General features: G+C 39.3%; 1 protein-coding gene across 14 annotated transcripts in view; it reads left to right on the top strand.

Moving 5' to 3' along the window:
* Window positions 1-14,249, top strand: part of PDE1C (phosphodiesterase 1C) — a 610,522-nt gene that overhangs the window by 387,615 nt on the left and 208,658 nt on the right. Inside the window, exon 1 of one of the 14 annotated variants that reach the window (XM_029234339.1) lies at window positions 207-227. The exons of the other annotated variants lie outside the window; for them this stretch is intronic. The gene's annotated coding sequence lies outside the window, so the exon portion shown is untranslated. Of the gene's footprint in view, window positions 1-206; window positions 228-14,249 lie in introns of those variants that run through there. 14 annotated transcript variants of the gene reach the window in all.

Below are 14,249 nucleotides of genomic sequence, written 5' to 3'. Positions count from 1 at the left end.
CTAATCCAACGTGAGATTTACTCCTATGTTTTTTACTAAGAGTTTTATAGTTTTAGCTCTTACATTTAGGTCTCTAATCCATTTTGGGTTGATTTTTGTGTATAATGAAAGGTAGCAGAGCCCAACTTCATTCTTTTGTGTGCAGATATTCAGTTGTTCCAGAATCACTTGCTGAAAAGACGTTGATTTTCTCATTGAATTCTCTTGGCATTCTTCTCAGTGTCCAGGTATTTTCGTCTTACTTGTTCTCAATGTTATTATTACTATTATTTATATAAGTAATACATGGCAGAAAGCAGTAATAATAATTAGCATTATTAAGTTTTTACTAGGTATCAGGCACTGTTCTAGGAGATCTGCCATTTAGTCCTCATGATAACTCTGTGAGATAGGCACTGTTGTCCCCATTTTACAGATAAGGAAGCATGGGAAGGTTAAATAACTTGAAAAAGGACACACAACTGGTAAATGTTGGAGCCAGGATTTGGACACAGGCAGGCTGACTCTACAGCCTGTGTTCTTAACCATTATGCTTTGTCTGACTGTGTCTTGTTCTCAGGAAAAATAAAAATTTAAAACAGCCAAAATTCAATCTCCAGAGTACTAATGTTGACATTTTCATATACATCCTTCCAAACTTTGTTCAATGTAAAAAATGTTAATAACAATGGGATTAGACTACATATACATTATTGAGGTGGTTTTATTCAGTTTATTGATATATTATTACTGACTTTCCTTGTCCATAAATCTGCATCTAAAGCATCATTCTTAATGGCTGCAAACTATTCTACCACATGTCTGCACCATCATTGATTTAACCAATCCACTGTTGTTGGACGTTTAGGTTGCTTTCAGTTTTTCATTTCATAAAGTATTCTGATGCATGTATTCATTTATGTACTTTTCCACTTTTTTTTTTTCCACTTTTTTTTTTCTTAGGATAGGGGAAAAATTCCTTTAGTGGGAATTTAAGGAGTATGAAAAATCTGTAGGGCTTTTAATACGTATTGAAAACTTGTTCTCCAAGAAGTTTCCGTATGCTTACCATTGATATTTTATATTTGATAGGTGACTCTGATCCTACATTGCTTTAGTGTACATCTTTTCTATTATCAGTGAGATTGAACATGTATCAATGACTGTAATTTTTCTTTTGTGAATTACCTATTCATATTTTATTCCTATTTTCATCTAAGAGCTCTTTATATATTAAAAAATATTAACCCTGTGTCCTTTTTTTGCATTCCCCTCTAGTTTATCATTGTTTTTAAAATTTTTCTCATGACTTTTTTGATGTATAGAAAATTAAATTTCTTAGTAGCAAAACATGGTAGCAAAAATATATTAAGCCTTTCCTTTATGGCATCTTTGTATTTAAAAGTAAAGTGTCAAAATACTGTTTTCAGTGTCTGGCTTCCATGAGCTGGGGCAGGATATGAGAAATAGTAATTTTCCCTTATATTTCCCCAGCTTGTTTTATTTTAAACATTGGTTATCTATATTCCTTTAGCTTATAGAGAAAATAAACCATCGACTTAACCATTTGGCATTAAAATGTTAGCAGTGAGACAGGCTGGGATGGAGAACTCGGGTCTCCTGTAAATTGCATGGTGTATGGTTTTTGGCAGTATTTTAACTGCCCGCTCCATGGTGTGTACTCATTTAAGTTTGCTCCTAGCATTTAGACATGATATCTTAAAACTCAAACAACTTAATTTGTATGAGATAATGTGGACTTTCTTAGCAACATAGGTTAGAAAAATTGCATACTATCCAACTGTGAGCTTCACTCATGTGCCATCTCAGTTAGCATAACATGGAGATTTGGGATCTTCTGCCTGAGTCAACTGGTTATTCTTCAAGCAGTTGAACAATTTTCTGGTCTCCTAATCTGATTTGTGGTTAAGATGATGATGGCAAGCAGATTGATTTCACACAATTGATTTAGAAAATGCATTTTTTTTCACTTTAGTCTGGTTTTCGCACATGGATGAAATACACTGCTAATTTTCTCCCAGCTCCATTTCAGATTTATTCTCTTTCAAAGGGTTTAGACAGAGGACTGGAAATGTGCCTGCCTTAAATAGAAGCTAATACTAAGTACTTTCTTTTGCAAAGCACTGTTGAACACTTTATCAGCTTTATCTCATTTAATCCTCACAATAAAAATATGCTATTTTTATGCCGGTTTTGCATAGGAGGAAACTGAGTGAGGTCAAGTGAAGGCTGCCCAAGATCAAAGATCTAGGAAAAAGTTCTACAGATTCAAATCCAGGTCTCCAGAGTAGGGCTGTGCAGTAGCACGTAGGGGAAAGGAGTTAGATAACAATTTTGACTTTAAGTATAGTTGAAACCTTACACATATGGAGATAAACTTTAGTGCCTGTATATACTAGAAACCCATTATTATTATTTTATCTTAAATTCTTTTTTTAATGCACCCTTTTTATTTTTTTATCTTTTTAACATCTTTATTGGAGTATAATTGCTTTACAATAGAAACCCATTATTATTATAGGTGTTATTATATCTGTAAAAACCTACAGACTAGAGGGCCACCATTTATAATTTTTTTTTCAGTTTTTTAAAATTGAAGTATATAGTTGATGTACAATATGATATACGTTAAAGGTGCAAAAGGGCCACCATTTATATTGTCATCTAAGCATTTGATTCCTCATTTTTTGGTCATTTGTTCACTAATGTTTGTTTTGCCTCTGAAAGTTATAAATATACACACCTAGAAAGCTAGGCTTTCAGCAGCATACGTATAATTGAGATTTCTGTGCAGGACTGTAGACCCTGTCTTCTTCTATGAGCTTGGAAAATATGTGCTAGGAATAAATGAGTACTTTATAATCTCAGAGTTACAAAAAAGACGTTAATATATTTCTTAGAGATTCAGTAGATAAAAGTTCTTGAAGGTGTTTGTTCCTCAACAAACCAGATCTGTAGGCATTAAAATGTCATTGCTTTTTCATTATCCATTGCTGTGAAGGTGTGATCTTTTCAGTCAGATTACACCAGAGGTTTTTGTTTTGGTTTGGTTTGTTGACTGTATAGGTTTTAAATGTTTTCAAACTATCTTCTTACTGGCTTGACATTTTATGCCTTTTGCATATAAATTTTCCTTATTATATTTTCCAAAGTCTCAGCAAAGTACTTGTGTATCTTGCATTTTTACTGAATTATTGCAGTGCTAAGGGCATCTTTCTAGGCTTGGTCTTCCATCCACATATTATGAGGACATTAATCAGACCCGTTTTTTTCTCTTTGCACAATCCCACAGGCCTACCCACCAGTCTATAGGAGAGAACAGCAATCATGCATGCTTTTTTTCTAGATGGTCTAAACCGCACATGTGTAAAAAGACCTTTAAAGTTGAACATTTTGATATGTGTCTGTGTGCGTGTGTGTGTATTTGTGTGTGTGTGTTTAAAACTTGAAATGTGGTTTTGCCAACTGCAATTGAAGAAGGGTTACATATGTATGAAAGTGTTATTTTGCTGAGACTGTATAACCATTTATACCAAGGTAGGTCACAACTCACAATCCAAAAAACACACTTTTGACTTTCTGCCAGTGCACCTTTGATTTTGCAAAATTCACATTAGCACTATCTGAAACACTGAAGAAAGTGGAGAAGACTCAGCTTTCTAGGTTCTAAAAATACGGGCTGTATGTCTTATCTTTCACATTAGCTTTTATAGGAGATTAAGAATGGGTAGTGTTATTATTGTTATTATTAATAATAGGTGCAAGTTATTGAGTAACTCATGTTAAACTGAGTTCGTTATCAGCTGACATCTGCAATAACTGTGGAAAATAAGTATTATGAATTACCATTTTTACACTTGGACAGTGTGAGGCTCAGAGATAACCTGTTTGAGGTAACAAAGTTGGAAAGAGATAGAGCCAGGACTTGAAACAGGAGGCCATCTGAATGTGAAATACACATTTAAAAATCAGATTTATTGAGCATAATTCACATGTAATGCACTGTACTTAAAGTACACAATATAAATTTTGACATATGCATACACCCGTGAATCCATTACCACGTTCAAGAAAGAACATATCCATCACCTCCAGAACTTTGCTCAGGACGCTTTTTAATGCCTCCCTCCAGCTCCACCCTGCCCTTCTCTCCCCATAAGCCCATTTCCAGACAGCCGATTATCTACTTTCTAGCTCTGTAGATTATTTGCATTTTTCTAGAATTTTATATATATGGATTTATACAGTGTGTGCTTTTTAAAAACTGGCTTCTTTTACTTACTATAACCGTTTTGAGAGTCATCCATGTCGTTGCATGCATCAGTGGTTCAGTCCTTATATTGTGAAATATTATTCCATTGTATGGATTATATGCCACAGTATTTTATTCATTCACTGTTGATGGGCATTTGAGTTGTTTGAAGCTTGGGGCCGTTACGAAGTTGTTAGGAATATTCATAGGCAAGTTTTTGTATGGACATAGACTTTCATTTCTCTAGAGTAAATACGTAAAAGTAGAATGGCGAAATCATATCGTGGCCACATGTTTAAAGTTTTAAGAAACTGCCAACGTGTTTTCCAAACTTGTGCCAGTTTACGTTCCCACCAGCAGAGTATGAGAGCGCCACTGATCCATATCCTTGAAGCACTTTTGAAGCACTTGGTATGGCCAGTCTTTTTATTGTTGTTGTTGTTAGTTTCTGCTCTATAACAAAGTGAATCAGCTATACATATACATATATCCCCATATCTCCTCCCTCTTGCGTCTCCCTCCCACCCTCCCTATCCCACCCCTCTAGGTGGTCACAAAGCACGGAGCTGATCTCCCTGTGCTACGCGGCTGCTTCCCACTAGCTGTCTAGTTTATGTTTGGTAGTGTATATATGTCCATGCCACTCTCTCACTTTGTCCCAGCTTACCCTTCCCCCTCCCCATGTCCTCAAGTCCATTCTCTAGTAGGTCTGCGTCTTTATTTCCCGTCCTGCCCTTAGGTTCTTCACGACCATTTTTTTTGGCCAGTCTTTTTAATTTTAGCTGTCCTAATAGATGAGCAGTGGTATCTCATTGTCGTTTTAATTTGTATTTCTATAACATCTTATGATGTTGAAGCTTTTTTCATGTGCTTATTTGCCACCTGAATATCTTCTTTGGGTAAAATACCTGTTCCACTCTTTTGCTTGTTTTAAAAATTGTTAATTATTATTGCTTTTTGAGAGTCTTTGTATATTTTAGACACATTTTTTTAATCAGATATGTGATTTGAAAATATTTTCTTGCAGTCTGTGGCTTGCTTGTCATATTCTTAACACTGTTTTTTAAAGAGTAGATGGTCTTACTTTTGATGAAAGCCAGTTTATCAATTTGTTCTTTTTATGGATTGTGCTTTTGGTGTTTATTATAGGCAGAATTATGTCTCACCCCAAAAAGATATGTTGGAATCCTAGCCTTTGTACCTCAGAATATGACCTTATTTATACCTACTGAAGATAGGGTCTTTACAGAGGTAATCAAGTTAAGATGAGCCATTAGGATGGGTGCTAATCCAGTCTGACTGGTATCCTTATAAAATGGGGAAGTTTGGATACAGAGACAGATACACACATAGGGAAGACGATGTAAAGAGACACAGGGTAAAGATGGCCATTTTCAAGCCAAGGAGAGAGGCCTGGAACAGATCTTTTCCTCACAGCCCCTAGAAGGAACCAACCTGTCAACATCTTGACCTCAGACTTCTAACCTCCAAAACTATGAGACGATAAATTTCTGTTGTTTAAGTCACCCAGTTTTGTTATGCCATAACAAACTAATACGGTGTCGCAAAGGTACTCGCCTGTATTTTATTTTAGAAGTTTTATAGCTTTAGGACTTATATGTAGGTCTATATACATTTTGAGTTGATTTTTGTATGTGGTGGGAGGTATGGATTGAAGCTTAATTTTTTTTAACACCTTTATTGGAGTATAATTGCATTACAGTGTTGTGTTAGTTTCTGCTGCATAACAAAGTGAATCAGCTATACATATACATATATCCCCATATCTCCTCCCTCCTGCATCTCGCTCCCACCCTCCCTATCCCACCCCTCTAGGTGGTCACAAAGCACCGAGCTGATCTCCCTGTGCTATGCGGCTGCTTCCCACTAGCTATTTATTTTACATTTGGTAGTGTATATATGTCAATGCTACTCTCTTACATCGTCCCAGCTTACCCTTCCCCCTCCCCCGTGTCCTCAAGTCCATTCTCTACGTCTGTGTCTTTTTTTTTAAATAAATGTATTCAATTAATTAATTTATTTAGCTGTATTGGGTCTTTGTTGCTGCGCCCATGCTTTCTCTACTTGTGGCGAGCGGGGTCCACTCTTCGTTGCGGTGCGTGGACTTCGCGGGCTTCTCATTGCTGTGGCTTCTCTTGTTGTGGAGCACGGGCTCTAGGCACATGGACTTCAGAAGTTGTGGCTCGTGGGCTCTAGAGCGCAGGCTCAGTAGTTGTGGCGCACAGGCTTAGTTGCTCCACGGCATGTGGGATCTTCCTGGACAAGGGCTCAAACCCATGTCCCCTGCATCGGCAGGCGGACTCTCAACCACTGCGCCATCAGGGAAGCCCTCTGTGTCTGTGTCTTTATTCCTGTCCTGCCCCTAGATTCTTCAGAACCGTTTTTTTAAGATTCCATATGTGTTAGCATACAGTATTTGTTTTTCTCTTTCTGACTTACTTCACTCTGTGTGACAGACTCTAGGTCCATCCACCTCACTACAAATAACTCAATTTCGTTTCTTTTTATGGCTGAGTAATATTCCATTGTATGTATGTGCCACATCTTCTTTATCCATTCATCTGTCGATGGACACTTAGATTGCTTCCATGTCCTGGCTATTGTAAATAGTACTGAAGCTTAATTTTTTGCACATGAATATCCAGTAGTTCCAGCCCCATTTGTTGAAAAGACTATCATTTCTCCACTGAATTGCTATTACATCTTTGATTAAGATCAGTTTTCATGCATTTTTATGTCTGTTTTAAGACATTCTCTTCCATTGCTTTGTCTATCTTTATGCTAATACCAAACTACCATTATGATAAGACTTAAAACAGGTTGCATTAGTCTTCTATCTTTCTTCTTTTTCATAGTTGCTTTGGCTATTTTAGGACCTTTATGTTTCCATATGATTTTTAGAATCAGTTTGTCCATTTCTACAAAAAGTCCCTCTGTGATTTTGATTTTGATTGTGCTGAATATATAGATAAATTTGCGGAGGCTTGACATCTGAACAACATTGAGTCTTTTGACCCATAAGCACGGTCTATCTCATCATTATTTTAGGTTTTCTTTAATTTTTCTCAGCAACATTTTGTAATTTTCTGTATTCAGGTCTTGACAACCTTTTATCAGATTTATTAGTGTTTCATATTTTTGATATTATTATAAATGGTAGTACTTTTTTAAAATTAATTTTTATTGGAGTATGGTTGCTTTACAATGTTGTGTTAGCCTTCATTGCACAACAAAATGAATCAGCCATACACATGCAGATATCCCCTCCATTTTGGACTTCACTTCCGTTTAGGTTACCACAGTGCATTAGGTAGACTTCCCTGTGCTATACAGTATGTTCCCATCAGTTGTCTATTTTATACATAGTATCAGTAATGTATATGTGTCAATCCCCGTCTCCCAGTTCCTCTCACCCCACCCCTTTCCCCCTTGGTACCCATACATTTGTTCTCTACTTCTGTGTCTCTATTTCTGCTTTGCAAGTAAGATCATCTATATAAATGGTATTACTTTAAAACTTCAACTTCTGATTGTTCATTTATAGTATATATAAATACAATTGATTGTTGTATGATGATATTGTATCCTGAAAGCTTGAAAACTGATTGATTAGTTCTAGTAGCTTTTTGGTAGAGTCCATCCGGTTTTCAATATAAAAGATCATGTTGTCTGTAAATACAGTTTTACTTCTTCCCTTCCAATCTGTATGCCTTTTGTTTCTTTCTCTTGCCTTAATGCACTGGGTACAACCTCCAGAATAATGTTGAATGGAGGTAGTGAGAGGGGACATCCTTGTCTTGTTCCTGATCTTAGGAGGAAAGTGTTCAGTCTTTTACTGTTAAGTATGATGTTAGTCAGGAGATGCCAATTTTTTTTCTGTAAAGAGCCAAATAGTACATTTTTGGCTTTGAGGACCACATGGTCTCCGTTGTAACTACTCGACTCTGACACGGTAGTACAGAAGCAGCCATATCTTCCTCACATATATGCACTGACATTACTTTGCTGCATACTCAGGTGGGATTCTCTGCAGATCTCTGGTGTTTTCTCTTTGTGCAGTTCTTCTTTCTCAGGTAGTGTTTCCTGCACGTTCTAGCTGCCTTGGTCTCTCTGGAATCTCAAATCCCTCTCTTAACTCAGAGAGTCCATGGGCCTTCCGCTGGGTTACCCCTCCTTGCACTGAGCCCTGTAAACTTTCTCAAGGCTGTAAGCTGTGGCAGTCATAGAGCTCCCCTTGTTTGTTTCCTGAGTCTTAAATACCACTCTTCCTTACCTATTCTTTGTTGCCTTGATGTCCAGTGGAGTAGGGGATTGGGCCCATTGATCGAGATGGCACTAGGAATATCCATGTTTACCTTTTTTTTTTGTTTGTTTGTGGTACACGGGCCTCTCACTGTTGTGGCCCCTCCCATTGTGGAGCACAGCCTCCGGACGCGCAGGCTCGGCGGCCACGGCTCACGGGCCCAGCCGCTCCGCGGCATGTGGAATCTTCCCGGACCGGGGCACGAACCCGTGTGCCCTGCATCGGCAGGCGGACTCTCAACCACTGCGCCACCAAGGAAGCCCCCATGTTTACCATTTTTTATGTCTAAAAACCATACATGAATTGCTATCAGAAGGTTTTGCCAGTGTCAATCATGTATCTCTTCTACACCCAACCTACCCATATATGGAATTTCACTATGTTTTTGTTTCCTGCTGTGCCTCTGGGTAGAAGGAAAGCATTCCAACATTGAGCGCTTATCCTCCTATGGAAAATGTCACCAATCTCCTGTACTGCCAGCACCAACCGTAAGTGATGGGCCTGGCAGTGGAGCACAGGGCTTCTGATCCAGGACACCCATCTGCTGGTGTCTGAAGGATCTGGGACCCAGGCCATGGTTTATTTCCCCTGTAAACATCCACTACTGTAGAGGCATTTCTTTTCTTTTACTCATATCCTCCACCCCCTTGACTTGTGTAGTGTGGGAGAGGATTTTGTATTTTAAGGTGAAGAAGACAATTTTTCTAAATTGATCAGCCAAGGCAGAGAATGTTAATTCTTCTGAGAGCATCTTTCCTATAAAGTGAAACTGCTTCGCCAATTTAGCATGCCAGGAGAACAAGAGAAGAGTCATTTCAGGCAAGGAACTAGAAATCAATTACCTGTAAAAATTTTAAAATTCCTTTTTTAGGTGAATTTATTTATAGATTAAATAAATGAAACTCCTTACCTTTTCCTGCCTGATTGGTTTCAGTCAGAACCAGCGGAACCAAGAAAGCGATAATAGTGATATTGACCTGCAAAAAGAAAATGCTACCAAAGAAGGGCAGTAATGACATTTTAAAGAAGTGACTTTTGAAAAAAATTTTTCTTCATGAATACTTTAAGCTATCTCCTCTTGTTGCACTGGAAAAATCTGATTTAAGTCTGGCTTGAGTATTTCAGTGTGTCTGCAGATCTCTTTAAAATGACCACATCAGCAGTTGGCTAGAAGCAATCCCATAAACTCTGGCTCCATGCTTAGTGGTAAAGTGTCTGTTCTGAACTACACACCTTTCAAATATACCAGCCAGTCTGGTGTAGTTCCTTGCTGGTGTGATTGGAGGAACTCCTTGTATACATTTATGGACAGGCCAGTGAGGGGTGTGGGGAGAACACAGTTAAAATTTTGGATCTGGAACTCACTAGTTGTGAGGTTTGGGTGATTTCTCAGAATCTCCACTTCCTTGCTCAGTGTGCAGGTGCTGTGTGATGAGGAGAGTAAGGCGTTGGTGGGGACTCAATAAAAAGGCCCACAGGGCTTCCCTGGTGGCGCAGTGGTTGAGAGTCTGCCTGCCGATGCAGGGGCCATGGGTTCGTGCCCCGGTCCGGGAGGATCCCGCATGCCGCGGAGCGGCTGGGCCCGTGAGTCATGGCCGCTGAGCCTGCGCGTCCGGAGCCTGTGCTCCGCAACGGGAGAGGCCACAACAGTGAGAGGCCCGCGTACCGCAAGAAAAACATAATAATAAAGAAAATAAATAAAATAAAATAAATAAAAGTTAAACAGTTGATTAACATACTAAAAAAATAAATACAATTTTAAAAAAAAGGCCCACGTGTGGGGCAGTGGTGAGAGTTCATAAACTAAGGATTTGGATGAATCTAGTCTGATTCTCTGCACCTGCATTTCAATGTTTTAGAAGTGCTCTATATCCTAGAAAGCTCTATGAATTAGTAAAGTGTTAGTAATTGTGATAGATTATAGGATATACACTTTAAGGCCAGGGAAGCAATATTGTATACATTTTCAACCTCTGTAGGAGCTGGCACCAATAGGGACACATAATATGTGCCAAATAAAGAATTATGGATTAATAGAAATCAGAAGAGAGCTCATTTTTCTCTTATAACAAATGGCTCTTTGGATATATTGAGAGGTGTGTTCAGTTCTCAATAATTTGGTATTAAGGAGAATTTACCTATGATATGTGTTTGGACTCTTTCTGTGGCATGTGATTAAAAAAAAAGAACCCATCTTCAACTAGAGTAGGAAAAAAAAGAGAGTTAATTAACCAATGATTTTGAGAGTCTGAGAACCTATTGGATTTAAGTGTGGCTCGATCCAGGTGCTCACATGAAGGCATCTAGGCCCAGTGTCTCACTCTGTCTTCCCACATCCTGTTCCACAGAGGCTCTGTTCTCTGCCAGGCTTACCTGTTACCACGAGGCCTCACATACCTCCAGGTTCAGTCCAGCAGAAAAAAAAGTTGTCTGTAGGACCTCTTACACAAATCCCAGGACTTACGTGGCCTGGAGAAGCTTGGGCCACATGCCTGTTGCTTGCCAGTTCCTGTGGAAGGGAGGGGATTCAGGATGCCCACTGGCAGGTCTGGGTGAGGCATGCCTGCCTGGAGCTGGGAGTGGGTTCCTCTGAAAGCAGGTGATCTGAGAATGGGGGATGAAAGAGTGAGCTACTGCCAGAGACAGGGAGAGGGGACACCAGGTGGCCAATATACAGCCAGTGTTCACTCCATCTGTGGACCCTTGTTTGTCCTCTTCAGGCCTTTGTAACCCATTCCTGCTCAAGTAAAGTTTAGAGAAGGGATATTATCCTTAACGAGGTAGTGACAATTCAAAATAGTCTATTTTGTTTTATGATTCCTATCTGTTTTCAGGTATCTTGGGGGTCATTTAAAGAACAGAGGCTTTCCCCAAATGTCTAAACTACACTTAAGGGTCTGACATGATCTCTCTAGGGATCCAGAGATTTTGGTGCTTGGAATTGAGTTCAAGTGTTCACAATCCATCTTAGCTGTGACTTTCTGGCAAACTGAGCAATAGCTCCACGGAAGCTCCACGGAAGTATGAACAGAATAGCCATGTTAAATTCTGAGCAAAGGGCAGTTCTTTGCATGGATGGCCCTTTCTTGTCATCCATATTTCACTTCATCAGAAAGGCCTTCCTGATTCTTAACAATACATCATTATCTGAAAATAGCTTTTGTTTTATTTTATTTATTTTTTCTCACTAATGTTAAACTCCATAAGAGCAAAAAAAATTTTTCTATTTTGTTTTCTTCAGTAGCCATAGCACCTGGAACAGTGTATGACACATAGTAGGCACTCAGCAAACACTAGGGCATGAATGAATGGCTCCTACAAACCATTCTTCTACTGCCTCACTAGACGCGAAGTGTCCTCTGTAAATGAGGTTGGCTGGAGTAAATACAGTAGCTGAATCCAGCTATAACTATGTTGTTATAATGGATGGGCCATGTAATATAGTGAAGTTATTAACTCCCAAAGTTTGTACTTTATCCAAAAGACATATTACTGGCTTTAGGCAAGGAATGAGTCTGGTCTCCATGATAGATGGGGCTTACACTTCAAGACAATAAGCGTTGTACTTGGGACTTTTTTTATCTTGAACGACACAATTGCATCTGAGGACAAGCATGATTGACTATGTAGAAATGGAATAAGGTTTGTTATTAATGCAGTCTTGGAGCTCACGGTCTCACAATCTACTTGGCAGAGATTTCTAAGTTGTTACCCACAGAATTTTACCATAGTGCCTGGAAGTGAGTTAGAGTTTCCATTGTTAATTCCTCCACACATGCCTCCCTCCTCCCAGCAAGCCATGAGAAAGAGAACTGATTCCAGTGCCTGCACTTGGTAAAGGGGGTCTGCACTTCCCCATTCTAGAGAGAACCTAGAGATTGGATCTCTGTGTAGGTTTGTGGCAGGCTGGGCTCCTTGACAGATTGGATTAATTTGGTCAAATGTGTTGGCTTAAACTTTGCAGAAATGAAGTTGAATGGACGTCAAGAGAAGCTACAGGGCTGATGGTGTAGCACATTAGTGGACCTCAGAGTACAAGTTAGCTTTATTTATAGATACTGCTTTTATGGTGAACTAGCTAAAAAGACATCAACAAAATGAAAAGAAACTGAATTTCAGTTCTCAGAATATTGCTTGTAGTCATCACTCTGTGAGTCTAAATGTTTCAAAAATTTTCTCTCCATTTTGACATTTTTAACAAACATATATGAGCACTTTCCAAGTACTAAGCACTGATATAAATTTGAATAAGATAAATCTGTTTTGGTTTCAGAAAAACACTCAGTCTAGAAAGGAGAGACAGATCTGCACACACCTAATTTGAAAATCTATGGTAAGTAGTATGAGAGAAGTCCGTGCAAAATACCATAGGAGGGGGCAAGTAATTCTTCCTGGAGTGGGGTGTGTGTGTATATATGCGTGTGGTATTTATGCCCTGCCTATGGCTTTTTATCTCTAATAATAATGGAAACAATAAATACACAATTAACATTCATTGAGTGCTTTTTATGTCAGGCGCTGTTCTAATTACTTTATACCTATGATCTCATTTAATCCTTGTAGTAGCTTCTATGGAGAAGGTGTCCGGATCTTCCTCATTTTGCAAAAGAGGAAACCGAGGCTCACAGAGGATCAGTAACTTATTCAGGTTCATGAGGCAGAGCCTGTATTCATCTAGGTGACTCTTGTTACCTGTGGCCTCCCAGCACCACTGGACCCCTTGCTTCCATGCTAGTTGACAGGAGTCTTCTGGAAGAGAGACTCTGTGGATCCTAAGAGGATCCTAAGAGGTTGTTTCCTTCCCGTACGTACGGGTTACTCTCTTCCTGTGTGGAATCCATCATATGTGTGTGCCTGTAAGGTGACTTTGCTAATGTGATGGTTCATTTTGTGCATCAGCCTGACTGGCTATGGAGTGCCTAGATTAAACATTGTTTCGGGATGTGTCTGTGAGGATGCTTCCAAATGAGATGAGCATTTGACATGGTAAACTCAGTAAAGTAGCTCGCCTTCCGCATTGTGTGTGGGCATCATCCAATCCATTGAGGACCTGAATAGAACAAAGGGTGGAGGAAGGAGGAATTTGCCTCTTTTTTCTTTCCCACTACTTGAGCTGGAACATCTCGCCTTATCTTCTCCTGCCTTTGGACTGAAATTTATGCCATCAGCTTCCCTGATTCTCAGGCCTTCACACTTGGACTGAATTACACCACCGGCCTTCCAGGGTCTCCAGCTTGAGAAGAGCAGATCATCAGTAATTGTGTGAGCCAATTCCTTGTGATAAATCTCCTTTTATGTGTGTGTGTATGTATACATCCCCCTGGTTCTTTCTCTCTGGAGAATCCTGACTAATACAGCTCGTGTCAGGGGAATATCTTAACTACATATGTGTGCAATGAAATGACATTGTTGGTCTGTTTTAGAAAGCTCACTTCCTAGTAATCCGAGCTGTGGTTCTCACTGAGTTCTCAGTATTAGTCTCCAGCACTGAGTCCAATCTATTGTGTTTGAATGTGCCCACTACTGCTGATAGAAAGTTCTGCCTGGAAGTCTTGGGGACCTAGATTTTTCTGGAGCTCCTCTCCAGAAACTTTTGGCCATTCACATGACTCCACTGGACCTCAGTTTCCACATCTGCATAATGGGCATAAGGATGAATTTGCTCCCTCACCC

This window comes from Monodon monoceros, unplaced genomic scaffold (genome assembly GCF_005190385.1).
Source record: "Monodon monoceros isolate NGI ecotype Baffin Bay Population unplaced genomic scaffold, NGI_Narwhal_1 Super_Scaffold_2, whole genome shotgun sequence".
NCBI lineage: Eukaryota > Metazoa > Chordata > Mammalia > Artiodactyla > Monodontidae > Monodon > Monodon monoceros.
The sequence above is the reverse complement of the archived record's forward strand: the minus strand, read 5'-3'. Positions and strand labels throughout refer to the sequence as shown.